Below are 16,770 nucleotides of genomic sequence, written 5' to 3'. Positions count from 1 at the left end.
ACTTTCCCCTTACAAAGAAACTCCATTCTACTAGCTCTTTCTTAAAACTCTATTTAGTGAATACCTCATTAAAATTCCTGTTGGGAAGCCACAAGTGCATGCACAAAAATCCCTGGGTAGCAACTCTTATAATGCCCATGCCTGGGGGAGAAGCTTCTACGGTTATTTGCTAGTAAAAATAGACATTTCTAGATAGCATGCTGTAAGTACAGGGTTCTGGGTTTGAAACTTGAAACGTATCTCTGGAGCAAGTTAGATAAGTTTAAAGTAAGGGTTCTCAGGTCTTTCACCCCCTGGGTTGGCTCGGATAGATGGAGAGGACAGTACTCATAGCCTCTAGGGTAAAATCTCCAGATAGGTATGAATGAAGGACAATGAAACCGGTATACCAGGGCTGGTCCTGATTGAACCAAGGCCAAAAGGAGGAAGGTAACATTATAGAATTTATGTGTATATATTTACACACACATACATATAACAAATCATTATATATTATATATCTAATATAATAAAAAGCTAAGCCGCGCATGCGCACTCCCATCGCATGTTCCGTTTTCCGTGCGCTGTAGGGCACCTCAGATAGGAGTGCGCATGCGCGCGAAACATTCTCTCCTCCCCCAAGGCGGATGTCGGACGCGGCGGCTGTCGGCCGTGCTGTTCTTTGGTCTGCCCTGCTCCTGCGAAGAGGCGCCGCCTCCGCGTCTTTCAACTAAGGTAAGGAGCTGGGCGGACCAATCCAGGGGAGCTTTTAAAATCTTCAGGCGCGAGCGCCGGCTTGCCGCACGCGCCCCAATGCAAAGCGCCTTTTTTAAATCTTCAGACGCGAGAGGCGGCTTGCCGCACGCGCCCCGACCTCCAAACCCCCCTGCCGCCATCTTATTTTTTCCCCTCTTCCCTCTCGCCTACTCACAGCATTTAATCACTGGCCTCACTATCTTCTCTCCACTGCGGCCCACCCTTTCACAACTTCCTGTTTCCGCTAGAGTTGGCCGCAGTGTAGAGAAGACACCGAGGCCAGCAACAGCGCGGTGCAGCGCTTTCCTTTGAGGCAAGTAGAGCGTATGCAGGAAATGAATGCTGATGGACGGGGGAAGGGAACAGGGGGAGCAGGCAAGGGGTGGATGCACAGGGAAGGGGGGAATGCTGCTGCTACACAGGGAAAAGGGGGAATGTTGCTGCTCAGGGAAGGAGAGAATGCTGCTTCTGTACAGGGAAGTGTGGGGGAATGCTACTGTACTGGGAAGGGGGAATGCTGCTGTACAGGGAAGGGGGGGAATGCTGTTGCTGCTACACAGAGAAGGAGGGGAATGCTGCTGTTGCTGCACAGGGAAGTGGGGGGGAAGGGAAAGGGGGCCAGGGAGCAATCTTGGTTTGCTTTGGGGGGGGGGGAGACAAAAGAGGACCAGGCAGGCAGCACACGAGAATGAAAGACAGCAGGCAGGGAGAGAGACAGAAAGAAATAAACACAGACAAAGGGGGCCAGGAAGAGAGACAGACAGAAAGAAAGACAGACAGACAGTGGGAGGGAGAGAGACAAAGAAAGGAAGAAAGAGACAGGGGAAAGAAAAAAAGACAGATAGACATATTCTAGCACCCGTTAATGTAACAGGCTTAATGACTAGTATATATATAATCCTATAGTGTATATAGATCGATATAGATAGATGGGGTTTGGCTCAGGGCTCCTTTTACTAAGCTGCAATAGCGGTTTTAGCTCGCGCTAACACCAGCTTTGAGCTGGCGTTAGTTCTAGCCACGTAGCATGGGTTTAGCGCGTGCTAAAATTCTGCGCACGCTAAAAACGCTATTGCAGCTTAGTAAAAGATGCTCTAAGTGGTGCAGAGAGAAAGGCAGGAAATTCCATGATACAACAAATCAAGGGGCTCATTTACATAGGTGCGGTAAGCACTAATGCAGGCTTACCATAGCAAAAAAAATGGCTTACTACAGGGTGCACTGAGGCGTCCTGCAGTGTATAGTGATGTTTCTAATAGATTCAACCAGATATACAACTATTGGGTAGATCTGCTGATTAAGCCTGGTCTTATCATTCTCAACTCTGACAAATAGCAAATGTGTGGAACTCACTTCCTATTGTAATTTGAACAACCACAGCATATAAACTGTTTTGCAGAAATCTAAAAACATGTTTTTTTAAAGAAATCCATAACAGGGGTCCAAAGAGACTCGGAACCAGATTCTCTAAGCTCTGACACCATGAAAAAAACACCATGATGGGAGCGATTTGTTTAATGGAGATTCTCAGCACAATAGAATGCAAATTATATGCATGCTATTTGTACAGAGAATAACTGTGCCTGGCACTTGTTCAGAAGAACAATCGCTAGCCACAGCTCCTCCCTCCTATCAAAATAGAAAAAAAAACCAAAAACCCATGCCCACGGCTGCTGCTCTCCCTGCTGGCTCCGCTAACCGCAGCTCCCCCTACTTCAGGGAGAGCACCCCATTCCTCCCTTCCATCCACCCTCGGAGATAATCCCCCTCTCCCCCACCAGGCCAAGACCCTCTGCCCCGAGCCCCTAACCCCTACCATTAAATTAAATCGGTAGAAGAGATGCCCTCTCCCCCCACCCCCCATACCGAAGACTGACAGGAGGGATGCCCACTTTCTCCTGCCAAAAGTGTTTCCCACCCTAGTAGTCTAGTGCGGCCCCCGACACCGCACCCCCATATCTTAAGAAGGCTAGCAGGAGGGATGCTCAGTTCCTTCAGCTGTCAGGCCTGCCTCTTCAAAATGGCAGGCCTTCCCCTTCCCGGTGCATCCTGGGATATTAACAGCAAGATCCAGAAGGGAAGTGTTCCACAAGGGCTCATACAGAGAACTACCAAGACCCTGCAATATGGTGTTAAGATTCCAAGAAGGTAAAGTGGGGGCAAACCAGAAGACGCAACCAAACAGCCCCTTTAATAACCAGGTGATATTTGGATGAGAAGCCAGAGAGCCTCTGTCCGCCGTCCACCCCCCCCACCGCACTTGGAAACAGTGAACTGACCGACAGGTCTTTCTGAACTCCTTCCTGCAAAAAGTCCAATACTACTGAAACTGGAGCTTAGAAGGGCTCTATCTCCTCCACAGCGCGCCATTGCCGAAAGGAGTTCCAGGCCTTAGCATAGGTTGCTACCATGGAAAGCCTATTATCAGTGAAAAAAGTGGTGACCACCATGTCTGAATATCCCTTGCTCATCAGGGCCGCCTGCTCAAGAGCCATGTCGTATACCCAAAGTGTTCCAGAATCTCTATAGAAACTGGATCTTGAGAGAGAAGGTCCACTTGAACTGGCAGCCTGAGGCCTTCTGGAGACAGACTAGGTCTGCATACAACAGCCTGCAGGACCAATCGGATGCAACAAAGGCTATCAACCCCAGATGCTTCGCAATCCTGCAAATGACTCGCCTGAGCATGGGCCACAGGGGAAACATGTTTAAGAGTTCTTTCTCCAGCTACAGCTGGGCCAATGCATCCAACCCCTCGCTTCCAGGCTCGTGTCTCCAGCCGTAGAAGCGAATCATCTTTGTGTTTACCGCCGAGGCTATCAGATCCATCTGGGGGCGGTCCCCCACCGCCAAACTATGGCGTTGAATGCCTGGGGGAACAGAGACCATTTTCCAGGGTCGAGTGTCTGCTGACTGAGAAAGTCGGTCTGCACATTTTCTACTCCCGCCACGTGCGCGGCCAAGAGAGCCTGCAAATGACCTTCTGCCCACTGGAAGAGGAGTTGAACCTGCTGACATAAGCAACTGCTGACACATTGTCCAAGAAGACTCTGACCGCCTTGCCTTCCAGAGACTTCTCCAGCGTCTGAAATGCTAGTCAAATGGCTCCGAGTACCAGGCAATTTATGGACGTCAGTGTCCAATGACTCCCCCCCCCCAGCTGTAAAGACTGGCATCAGTTGTTAATGTCTGCCAGGAAGAAATACAAAGAGGTATGCCCTTGAAAAAGACAGCCATCTGCAGCCACCGTCAACCATGGAAGCGGTTGCTGAAACGAGTCCATCTGAGAGTGAAGAGAGTCTTGGAGAGGTCTCATGTGCACTCTCGCCCAAGGGACCACCTCTACGGCTGTCTGAAAATAATAAAACAGCAGAGGAGATCAGAAACACTTCTGAGCTACTTGTTTGCAGAAAACAAACTGAGGGGGCAGGAGCAGCTCCCTGGAAAGGAGATGGAGTTGAAAACATGATTGATAGTTTTCTGCAAGCAACTTGCAGGTTCAGATACAAGACCCTACAGTTCAGAACCGCCAGACACATTGTACTAAAAATATAATTCTTTATAGCATGTATAATTCTTTGTACCACGTTCAACTCTATACAGAATTCTATGCAGCAATATGCTGCTTGTAACCTGCCCAGAACTCTAATTAATGAGGATTTGCTGGAATATAAGACTGCACATAACATAACTAAAAAATAAAATGAAATGTCGTAGTGGGAGCATGTCTGGGATGGAGAGTGGGTATGTTCTGCACTAATTAGTTAGCACACCTATGCTACCCCGTGCTAACCAAATATGAGCCCTCACTGCCTACAAAATGGGTGGTGGTAATGGCTCACACGCTCATGGTAAAATGAGCGTGTGACCATTAATACAAAAAAATAGGAAATTCCACCGTTTTACCCCAGTGGTAAAAATGGCCTTAGCACGCAGGAAAGACCAGCATAACGGCAACTAAGGCCACCTTTTACCAGTGTTTGGTAAAAGGGCCCCTAAGAATGGAAAATTAAAAGCAAAACAAAAAGACCATGAAATATAGACTATAAAATATGGCTAAATTCCTGACATTAGTAGGGGTAAACAACTGTACCACTCTCAAGCACCGATACCACCCCCCCCCCCAAAAAAAAAAGAAGAAAATATTAAGAAGCCACTTTAGTATAACACATGGAAAGGTAAGTTTAGCATACTACCCAGAGAAGACATATAAGGAAACCTTCTATTTAAAAAAAAAAAACAAGTATCCATAATTTATATCTCTGCTAAATTAGATCAATAGAATATTTATAAGTCAGATCCCGTTTAAAATGATTAACACTACAGGGGTATAAGCCCAGGACTCAGCTATACAGATGTATCTACCTTCACCCAGATTTCTGTAATAAAGAGACTTTATATTCATGTTGAGATATGTTTCCATTCCACAAGCATCTCCTTCTGAGGTAAAGGGATCTGTACTTGGCACAGCGATACCAGTCTGCACACACTCTGCTGTCTGTGGTTTTCTTAATGCTCAAGAATGGGCAGTCTTGAAATGCTCCAGAATGACATTACTAAATTGTAAAGCAAAGCATAAACCCTACCCCGGAAAAATTAAAAGCATTGCCAATATATATGTAATGTAATGTAATTTATTTCTTATATACCGCTACATCCGTTAGGTTCTAAGCGGTTTACAGAAAATATACATTAAGATTAGAAATAAGAAAGGTACTTGAAAAATTCCCTTACTGTCCCAAAGGCTCACAATCTAACTAAAGTACCTGGAGGGTAATAGAGAAGTGAAAAGTAGAGTTAGAGGAAAAATAAAAATAAAATAAACATTTTAACAAGACAGCATTGATCTAAATACTTTGGAAGGTAGAAGAGAGGAGAGAAAGGAATAGAAGCAGAAGGGGGAGCCGTTGAACAGTAGAATTCTGGAGAAATTTAAATGATAGAAATAGAACAAAACAAAGACAAAAGGCAAAACAATAGATAAGATTAAAGATAAATCATAAGCTGGAAAGAAAAATAAAATAAAACTTTGTCTTCAATCCACGGTTTCAGCGTCAGTGATGAAGTGGAGCAAGTAAGTTTAGGAGGAGCGATTGACGTTTCCAGAAAGGGCTTCTTCAGGGAAGAGACTTGGCAGACAGTCCCAGGATGCCTATGTCTCCTCCCCTGTGATGTTCTCCCATCCATGCATTCCCTCCCAGACACACTGCCCGTGCCCCAGCCGCTCCAAGGAGGCTGCCCCAGATGAGGCCCACGGTGAATGCAGGATTCTCTCCTCTGCGGGAAAGCCGCCCGGAGCCGACAGTCGATCTTCTTAGCGGATTGCATGGGGGGAAGAGTTCACACTCTTGGTAGGATCGGGTCTGTGTGCTCTCGGTGGTTGTGGCTGGTCTTGTTGCTGCTTAGGTGTAAAAGCAGTTGATCTCCACTGCTGCTGATATTTAAAAGCAGGCAGACTGATCTCTCCAATGGACTGCAGGGGGAGGAGTTCACACTCCTGGCAGGATCGGGTCTGTGGGCTCTTGGTGGTTGCGGTAGGTCTCGCTGCTGCTTGTATGTAAAAGCAGTTGTTTTTCTACTGCTGCTGATATTTAAAGCAGGTAGATTGATCTCTTAAATGGGATATAGGGGGAGGAGCTCACATGCCTGGTTGGATCGGGGCAAGGGCTCCTATTATAGGCTGCTTAGGTGTAAAAGCAGTTGATCTCCTACTTCTGATAATATTTAAAAGCAAGCATATTGATTTTTCCAACGGAATGCTGGGGGAAGAGCTTACTTGTTTGGCTGGATCAGGGCAAAGGGCTCTCGGTAGTGGTGGCTGGTCCTGTTGCTGCTTAGGTGTAAAAAACAGTTGATGCAGGGGGAGGTGGAGCTCACACTCTTGGCTGGATCGGGTCTGTGTGCTCTTGGTAGTTGCGGATAGTTCCGCTGCTGCTGAGGTGTAAAAGCAGTTGATTTCCCACTGTTGCTGATATTTAAAAGCAGGTAGATTGATCTCTCCAATGGACTGCAGAGGGAGGAGCTCACATGCCTGGCTGGATCGGTCCTGCTGCTGCTTAGGTGTAAAAGCAGTTGATTTTCCTAGCGAACTGCAGGGAGGGTGGAGCTCATATTTTTGCAGGACCGGGACTGTGGGTTTTTGGTGGGTTGGTCCCGTTGCTGCTTAGGTGTAAAAGCAATTGATCTCCCACTGCTGCTGATATTTAAAAGCAGGCAGATTGTCCAGGGAGAGGAGCTCTGCACTCAAACTGCCATCCTCCTCGCCTCCAAGTTCCGGAATATATGTGATGAGGAATAGCCTAGTGGTTAGTGCAGTGGGCTTTGATCCTTGGGAACCAGCTTTGAGTCCCACTGCAGTTCCTTGTGACTCTGGGCAAGTCATCTAGCTCTCTAGGGACACATCTTGTAGACATCTGCGTTTTAGTTCCAATGAAAGCAATCCATCCTCCTTTTTCTAGAGCCATAAGGTATGTTCTTATTTGTGTTCAATTCTGGTCTCCTTATCTCAAGAAAGATACAGTGGCGCTAGAAAAGGTTCAAAGAGCAACCAAGATGATAAAGGGGATGAACACCTCTCATATGAGGAAAGACTAAAATGGTTAGGGCTCTTTAGCTTGGAAAAGAGATGGCTGAGGGGAGATATGATTGAAGTCTACAAATTCCTGAGTGGAGTAGAACGGGTACAAGTGGATCGATTTTTCACTCTGTCAAAAATTACAAAGGCTAGGGGACACTCAAAGTTACAGGGAAATACTTTTAAAACCAATAGGAGGAAATATTGTTTCACATTGCCAGAGGTTGTGGTAAGAGCAGATAATGTTGTAGATGGTTTAGACAAATTCCTGGAGGAAAAGTCCATAGTCTGTTATTGAGAAAGAAACGGGGAAAGCCACTGTTTAAAAACAAAGGAATTGACCCCAAAATATTCACAGAGAAGAAAATCCAGAGAAAACCAAGAAAACTAAAAAAAACTCTGTGGAGTGATGATGTTCCAAAATGGCCACTGTTTGCCCTGGATTGGTAGCATGGAATATTGCTATTCCTTGGGTTTTGGCCAGGTATTAGTGACCTGGATTGGCCACCGGGAGAACAGGCTACTGGGCTTGATGGTCTGACCCAGTAAGGCTATTCTTATGTTCTTAACCCTAAGTAGCCCTATAGAAATGATTAGCTAGTTAGAGGCAATGGAGCTCTGTTCCCTCCTTGACCCTGTCCTAGGCCCACTGGACAGGCTGTACTCCAGTGTCCTGCAAACTTTCTCGAGTTGCAGCATACTAGACGTAGTGGCCGTGGCTCGAGGCATCCGTAAGTGCGCGGATGTCGCCATGATGACATCACACACACGCATGACATCACATCGACACCCGTGCTTGCACGAAGGCCCTATAAAAGGACTCTGAGATGCAAGTGGGGGGTACCTGCAGGGAACAAAGCCGGAGAGGAGAAGGGATGGTGCCAGCTGACTGCCTACAGGACATGCCTCTCGCCACGAGAGGCACGTCCAGTAGGCAGTCAGCCGGCGCCAGCACCTCTCTCCCCAGTGTTCCGTGGTACACAATTTGCGTTACACTGCTGTACTCCATAAACAGCTATCCCAAAAAATCTCCGATATAGGAGATGAGTGTGTGTGGGGGGGGGGGTCTCATCAAGAGGTAGTAAACACATTTTAATTTAGCTTTAAAAATAAAAGCCTAAGGAAGTACTTTGACTTTGCAATCAGCTATGCAGATGGCCAATTTAAATAGCAGTAGTATCTATTATTTATAGAAAGCTATCAGCGTATGTGTTGATCAACAAGGCAAGATGCTTGACTGATTGCAAAAGGCACTAGTCATGTCCTTTTAATTATATTAAAAAAAGTGGGGGGGGGGGTCAGCATTGTTTGTGGATTGTGTGAACTTCTAAGGAGCAACTAGCAGGGAGACTGGATGAAAGCAAAGGGAAAACTGTACTCGACAGGAGGAATTTTGAGTGAGGAAGGACAAGGTGAAACAAACTATATATTTTTACATCACACATCAACATTTTGATTTGGTTTGTCTATATCTGCACTTTTAAAATTTGGAACTGTTTCATGCAACTGATTTTGTCCATGATTTCCAGTCTCCTATCTGCTTATAATATTTATTTATTTATTAAAAAGAACTTGCAAAGAATGGACTGAGACTTCTGCTCTTTAAGGCCTAAAACACACTATACTAATTCCAAAACTAAGCATAACAGATTGAGTGGTATTCAATTTTCTCAGTCATGAGGGACAGAGGTGGGATCTCCAAGCATCATGGTTATATATTTTTTATATATATCTTGGGGAGGGGAATATGCTTCATTAGAAGTTAACATATTTTCTTTTCAATCCACTTAGGATTGAAGGATACTCACTATTTGGATAAGAACTTCAGCTGCAAACAATGCTAGCAATAATCGGTGCCATTTTAAATTGCCTTAAGGTCCAGAGAGCAAAAGACTTCTAGGGGCTCCCTCCAGTGCCAATGAAATCAGAGATGGTCATCCCCAAAACCAATGAGATCACAAAGGGGAGAAGGAAGGAGATTAGTGGGGTCAGGGATACAAATGCAAACTTTTCTCCCTACCCCCCAACTCTGATTAGCATCAATCAGCTGAACAGTGATGGATAGTTGCTATATATGCAAAATTTGGTTCCCAACCTCCCAACTCTAGTTGGTGTTGATCAGCCCAAATGGGATGGGACAATCTGCAAAATGTTTTCTCCTCCTCTGGATTCAGATCAACATCAGTGATAAGTAGGAGGGCCAGGAATGGGATGAGAAGGTAAATGGACAAAGCATATGGTGAGCATAGAGAAGGGATGCCTTTGCCGCCTCCCTCCCTCCCAAGAAACATTTGATGGGCTCCCTCTCTCTCTCTAGCGAAGGGCTCAATATCCAGCTAGAACCCCTTCCCCCCATTCATCCTTAAGAGAGCTGGGCATCCTCCCTCCTGTCACTCTCTTTATCCCCTGAAGACCTAGAAATCCAATAGCCCTGCCAACTAGTCCCTTGAGAAGGGAGGGGTTGCAGGATGTGGAAACAACATGGTTTGGGAGCACTACACAGTTCATACTTTGGTTCCTTGTTTCTGGCACCCAAATAGCCATTCTGATCTAGGGCTGGCAGTGTATGGGATCAGCAGGAGGAGGAAATCTCACTAAGGCTTAGGGCCTGGAGATAGCATACAAGTATTACATTAGATATAGCTTGAAAATAAGCCCTTAAAGAGTACTAGAAATAAACAGCTGTATTGAAGAAGGCAAACTACACAGGTTATTTTTAGCGAGCTCTTCTTTACCCGTGTGGTGGACACCTGGAATGCACTTTCAGAGAGCGTAATAGGGCAGACTACGGTACTGGGGTTCAAGAAAGGATTGGACAATTTCCTGCTGGAAAAGGGGATAGAGGATTACTGCACAGGTCCTGGACCTGTTGGGCCGCCGCGTGAGCGGACTGCTGGGCACGATGGACCTCAGGTCTGACCCAGCAGAGGCATTGCTTATGTTCTTATGAGTTTAAAAAAAAAAAAATTAAGGCCTGAATATTAAAAATTGCCAACCATCTCTCTTCAAAGATCTGATTCTGAACTCTGCTAAAGGAAAGAGAAAAGAAAACTTTCCAGGTGAAAAAGTCTTAGGTGATATTTCTCTAACACAACAGTCAACCTCAAAGGCATAAATGTTTTTCCTGTTGGAATGGAGTCTTTCTTTTCTTGATGGCGTAATTCTCTCTGGCTGGCTCATACCTAGTAGCAGGGAAATCATCACAGCAGTGATGCAGAGAACTTTCATCAGTCAGACTTCTTCCTGACAGGATATCCCTCCCTGGCCTGTCTTTGCTATTACATCTAGTCAACAAACCTGCTACATCAAATAATTACCCAATTAAATCTTATTTTGAACAACAACAAAAAAAAATCACAAAGCCGCCTCCCATATCACACCTGCTTTCAGATATTTTAGTGTTTCCATGAAAAAAGGGCCTCCAACTCTAATCAAAATGTAACTTGTGTGCTTAAGGCATTTGATATTCTTTTGACAAAATTCCTTACGTGGTTCCTGACAAAATCTAGCACGTGAGAGGAAGGCAAACAAGAGAGAAAAGGGGACAGGCTAAAACAGTGGTCTCAAACTCGAACCCTTTGCAGGGCCACATTTTGGATTTGTCGGTACTTGGAGGGCCTCAGAAAAAAAGAGTTAATGTCTTATTAAAGAAATGACAATTTTGCATGAGGTAAAACTCTTTATAGTTTATAAATCTTTCCTTTCGGCTAAGTCTTAATAATAATATTAAACTTATTATGAGAGGGAATTATAATGACAAAACAAGGGTGATACTGAAAATACTGCTTTGATTAGTCACCCATCAGCAATCTATAAATCTTTGTACATATAAAAAATGAACACCCAAAATATGATATGTGCTTAATAGTGAACGCTCAGACCCACAACTATATCCCAGTGAAATATCACAGAGAAGCTGTGTAAAGAGACCATCATATTTTGTGTATTCATTTTTTATATATACAAAGATTTATAGATTGCTGATGGGTGACTAATCAAAGCATTAATAATAATATTGTAATTTATAGCTAAAGAGACCTATGATCAAGAAACTGTTTTATTTTACTTCTGTGATTATGATAAACATACCGAGGGCCTCAAAATAGTACCTGGCGGGCCACATGTGGCCCCCGGGCCGCGAGTTTGAGACCACTGGGCTAAAACCTCAAAATAAGTTTTTAAAAACAGACACACGTCGGGGGGACCCCCCCCCCTCCTAAACATACAAGGTCATGAATTACACGACAATCAAAAGATCAAGTTTGTTTCCTGCAAACTGACTTTTCCCAGCAAATGGCAGCGCGGATAAGGCAAGACAATTCCAACTCACCAAAGTTAGGTGGTTTGGGGGGTTTTTCCTCCCCCCCCCCCCAAAGACAGCTCGATTGCTGCGACCAGGAGCTTATTTCGGGGTTTTACGGCTGGGATCGCGTCCAACCATCTAGCCTCAAACCCCTTTTCGGGAGCCGTTGTGTTCCAGGTTAGTTTCCATGCGTTTAAACCTGGCATAAGAGAGAAAAAGGTGAAGACAACACACAATTGACAGGGAGTCGGAAAGGGAATTAATTTCTTTCTTTTTTTTTTTTAATATTGAATTAATTCGAACAAAAATGTACCCTGGCATGAATACCTGCAAAATGGCTAGACTTAAGACTTATTGTTTGCACGGTCCTTGTGAGATCCCTCTGGTTTGGTTTGCAAAATCCTAAAGGCTGGCGTTGCGATTTCCGATTTCAGGCAAAAATTAATTCCCAGGCCAACCCGAGAGCCACCCTAAAGTTCCTGGTGGCGTTTGCGAAACAAAAACAAACCCCCCCCCCCCCCCAAACGCTCTTTTCTTTGCCTGGGTCCAGGGGAGCCACCTCCCCCAATTTAGCACAACAGAGAAGAAAGGGCTCCAACTTCCGTTGGGGGGAGGGAGCCCGGGGGCCGGGGACGACAGGTTTGCTCTTCGGATCTCGCCCAGCTCCCGGATCCGCTTCCCTCCATGCCAGGGCTCAACGCGGCAGCCCCGGCGAGGTCTCCCAACCTCCCTGGGGAGGGGCCTCCCTTGCACGTCAGATGAGGCGGTGGTGCGGCCTCTGCTCAAAAGCCTTCTTTGCAACTTGTGCGTTCTTCTGTCCACTTCCTTTCCCGCCTGCTCCCGGCCTGCACGGCTCTGCTCTCGCCCTACCACAATGAAATCAAAACCTTTCCGTGACGCAAAGGGGCAGCCTGAAAGTTTGAAAAACCCTTCCAGAGACACGAAAACTCAGGGCTAATGATGGAAGAAGCGCCAGACTGCCATCTAGAGCTAGCAGCCCCATCCACCTGCTATGCTATTTCTCTTTCAGTGGATTGGCTATGTGTGAGCACCTGCCGCCAGGGCCCCCTCCCTTCATGAGTGTACGCTATTAATCTTGCACACAATACATAGTAACATAGTAGATGATGGCAGATAAAGACCCGAATGGTCCATCTAGTCGGTGACGAGACAACAGCGTGCCAACTACTGAGCACAGACAACTGAGCGCAAGGTTGACGGCGCGCCGAAGAAAAGCACTATTTTAAAGGGCTCCGACGGGGGGCGTGGGGGGGGAACCCCCCCCCCCACTTTACTTAACAGACATTGCGCTGGCGTTGTGGGAGGTTTGAGGGGTTGTAACCCCCCCCCACATTATACTTAAAACTGAACTTTTTCCCTAAAAAACAAGCAAAAAGTTTGGTTTCAAGTATAATGAGGGGGGTTACAACCCCCCACAACGCCAGCGCGATGTCTGTTAAGTAAAATAGGGGGGTTCCCCACCAACACCCCCCGTCGGAACCCTTTAAAATAGTGCTTTTCTTCGGCGCGCCGTCAACCTTGCGCTCAGTTGTCAGCGCGCCGTTGTCTCGCGCGATTTTGTCTATGAACCCATCTAGTCTGCCCAACCCGATTTAATCTAAAAATTAATTGGGTTTTTTTCCTTCTTCTTCTTAGCTATTTTTGGGCAAGAATCCAAAGCTCTGCCCGGTACTGTTCTTAGGTTCCAACTACTGAAGTTTCCGTCAAAGCTCACTCCAGTCCATCTATACCCTCCCAGACATTGAAGCCCTCCCCAGCCCATCCTCCACCAAACGGCCATATACAGACACAGACCGTGCAAGTCTGCCCAGGACTGGCCTTAGTTCTTCAATATTTACTATTATTTTCTGATTCTAGATCCTCTGTGTTCATCCCACGCCTTTTTGAACTCCGTCACCGTTGTCATCTTCACCACCTCTCTCGGGAGCACATTCCAGGCATCCACCACCCTCTAGTGGTTCAGGAAGTTGAAGAAAGGGGAACTGCTGGGGTGAGGCTCACGATAAGCTGGGAGAGCCATGAGGTGAATGGAGAACATTAAAGGGTATCAGCTTTAATTTGGACCGTAACAATCAGGAGCATATGAACAGGACTTTTGCAATCAATGTGTAGAGAATAACTTTGCAGATGCTAGGTCTCTCATCCACAGTTCAGAAATAGATGTCAATGGCTAATGTTGATACCTCAGAATTTCAATAGATCACTTGCAGTGCTGTTTCTAAGGTACTTATAATCAACTAGTCTTATAGCCCGTTACATTAACGGGTGCTAGAATATATGTGTGTGTGTCTATCTTTATTTCTTTCTCTCTCTCTCCTTAGCCGCTCTCTGTATTTCTGTCTTTCTTTTTCCTTGACTGTCCACTACCATCCTGCACCCCTCCTGACGCGACTCCCGCTGTCTTTCTTTCTGTCTGTCTCTGTCCCTGGCCCCCTTTGTCTGTTTGTCTTTCTGTATATCTCCCTGCCCCTGTGTCTTTCTTCTTTTCTTTCTGTCTCCCTTCCTCCCTCTGTCTGTCTGTCCAAAGCAGCATTCCCTCCCCCTCCATTTCCCTCCCTCCACACCAGTTCCCTGTGCACCTGCCCCTGTGTCTTTCTGTCTCCCTTCCTCCCTCTGTCTGTGTGTCCAAAGCAGCATTCCCTCCCCCTTCCATTTCCCTCCCCCCACACCAGTTCCCTGTGCAGCAGCATTAGCGTTTCCTCTACCCCCTTTCCCTTCCCACAGTGGCGACTACAAACACGGACCCGAGTCCTTTGCCGCCCCCCCCTGCCCTTCCCTTGGGCCCGACTACACATGGCGATTCATGCAGCGTGTGCCGAAGTCTTCACACGCTGCTTCGGGTCCTTCTACTGCCCTGATTTACTCTGGCACGTCCAGAGCAAGTCAGGGCAGTAGAAGGGCCCGAAGCAGCGTGTGAAGACTGTTGCACACGCTGCTTAAATCGCCAGTCGGGCCCGCGGGAAGGGAAGGGGGAGACGGCAAATGGCTCGGGTCCCGGGCAACGGAAAGTTGTTGGGCTCCGCAGGCCTCCCCACCCCACCATCTTAACGTCAAACTGATACCTGAGGGCGCCCACCACCACCACCACTTCCGAAGCTCGCTCGCGCTTCGGCCGGTAGGGCCGTATTGTGAAGTGGAGAGCAGGGAAGCTTTTGTGATGCGCGAACACGCGGCACAAGTGCGCATGTCTTTCAACAGGGAGCAGGACAGATCGTAAGCTGCGCATGCGCACTTCCTATGTGTCGCTACAGCTCATGGAAAACCGGCACACCTTAGGAAGTGCGCATGCGCAGCCTAGCGTTTTATTATATTAGATTCTCTTCTGCTTTCATACTTTACTTATCAACTATGTGCAATGTTATGCCAAAGACCTCAGAAACACCCCTCCTCCGTCCCATATAGGTCTTATTTTCCAGGGAGGACAATGTGTTCAATCCTCACTGGTCTAGGCTCAATTTTCTCGATTTTTAATTTTTGGTTTTTAATAACTCTTTATCATTTTATGTTTTGTACTTATCTTAATAGTAGTCATCTGTTTTCTCAATTACTCAATTTCTCAATTACTCAATGACTAAGCGGTTGGACCCAACATGTTTTGCCTTAGCTTTGTCAGGGATCCACATAGTTACGGAGGAGGGGTGTTTCTGAGGTCTTTGGCATAACATTGCATATAGTTGATAAGTAAAGTATGAAAGCAGAAAAGATTTGAGCATAAGTACCTTAGAAACAGCATTGCAAGAGGTCTCTCATCCATGCAAATTATTTCTTGTATATTCATTGTGGAGATGCCTAAACTCCCACTGCCTATGAAGTCCCCAGGACAGGTTTGGGAAGCCCTGCACTCAGCTTTTCCCTCATGCCATGCTGGGTCATAACCAACAAGAGTCCATTAAACCGGGCAATGGCATCCTACCTCCAAGAATGGTCAGTCCAAATTTCTAGAAAGTCCCTGGCAGGTCCCAAAGAGTAGGTCCATTTTTTTGGTTGTTGTTGCTTATCCCTCAGTATATTTAACTAATAACCGTTCATGAACTTTTCCTCCAGAAACTAACCAAGTTTTCTGACCAGTATTCTACTTATCAGTCAAGATGCCTTCCCCTTCACTCCACCCCCTCCTCAAAGCTGAGTAGCACCCCCACTTGATGTGACAATAGAATGGTCTAACTTCACCTATCTATGGCTTCATCAGCTTCGCTCGGTCAGTCACTGTTAAATCAGAATTCTTTGTGAATCCTTCTTCATTCACTGGTTATTTCTCTTTTGATTATTGCAATTCATTACTAGTTGGCCTTCGGCAGTACCGAATACGTCGACTCCAACTAGTACAAAACACTGCACTCAGCTTCTCTACCGTCACTCAAAATTCAACCATTTTACTCCGCTTCTCAAAACTGAGCACATGCTTCCCATCTCCTTCAGGATATTTTAATAAATATAACCTACTTACTTTTCAGATACTGGATTCTGGATCTCCTCTATTTTTAATTTTCTCATCTAATTCCATACTCTCCTAGAAGGGAGCTGCCTTCCTCCAATCAATCCTTACTGACTATCCCATCAGTAAGGCAGCTTTTTCTAGACATTTACAGGGATTCTAGTTTTTGGCCCCAAAGCTCTCCTTCCGCTATATCTGTGCACAGAAAAATCTCTTACATCATTTAAAACACATTTGAAAGCCTATTATTTCAAACTAGTGTTTGACCCTAGTTCTTAACACTTCAGTTTAGTTCTTCCTTTGCTTTCTTCTTCTAGCATTCCCCCCCGCCCCATCCTTCTGTTTTCACCTTATTTGTTCTTACCTTTTGATATTGTAAACCTTTCCTACCCTTGCATTTTGTCTAATATTGTTAATTGTATAGCACACATTTCCCTGTTGTGTTTATTTTATTGTTTTTTTAAAAATGATTTCCCTTTGATTTTTATCTATTGTTAACCACTTTGATTTGACTTTTTTTAATTTTTATTTAATAATGGTGATACAGTATACTAAATAAAATAACTAAGTCTGTCCAGCATCGACCTCATTTTTCCTTTTCTGGTTTTGGCCAACCTTCTTTCAGACTCTTGCCATATATGGCACATAGAACATAGAAGTATATCTGGGATTGACTTCAGTTATCATGCTGCTGTGCCGGGC

General features: G+C 45.7%; 1 protein-coding gene across 2 annotated transcripts in view; it reads right to left on the bottom strand.

Annotated features, from left to right (window-relative positions):
- The window catches only part of SNX33 (sorting nexin 33), a 52,982-nt gene extending 40,389 nt beyond the window's left edge, over window positions 1-12,593 (bottom strand). The window contains exons 1-2 of one of the 2 annotated variants that reach the window (XM_033920635.1): window positions 11,940-12,593; window positions 11,640-11,811 (exon numbers count right to left, since the gene is read on the bottom strand). The gene's annotated coding sequence lies outside the window, so the exon portion shown is untranslated. The remainder of the gene's footprint in view (window positions 1-11,639; window positions 11,812-11,939) is intronic. The other variant, XM_033920634.1, reaches the window with a different exon arrangement.
- Window positions 12,594-16,770: the final 4,177 nt, after the last annotated feature.

This window comes from Geotrypetes seraphini, chromosome 14 (assembly GCF_902459505.1).
Source record: "Geotrypetes seraphini chromosome 14, aGeoSer1.1, whole genome shotgun sequence".
NCBI lineage: Eukaryota > Metazoa > Chordata > Amphibia > Gymnophiona > Dermophiidae > Geotrypetes > Geotrypetes seraphini.
This window is presented reverse-complemented; position numbering and strand designations above follow the sequence as displayed.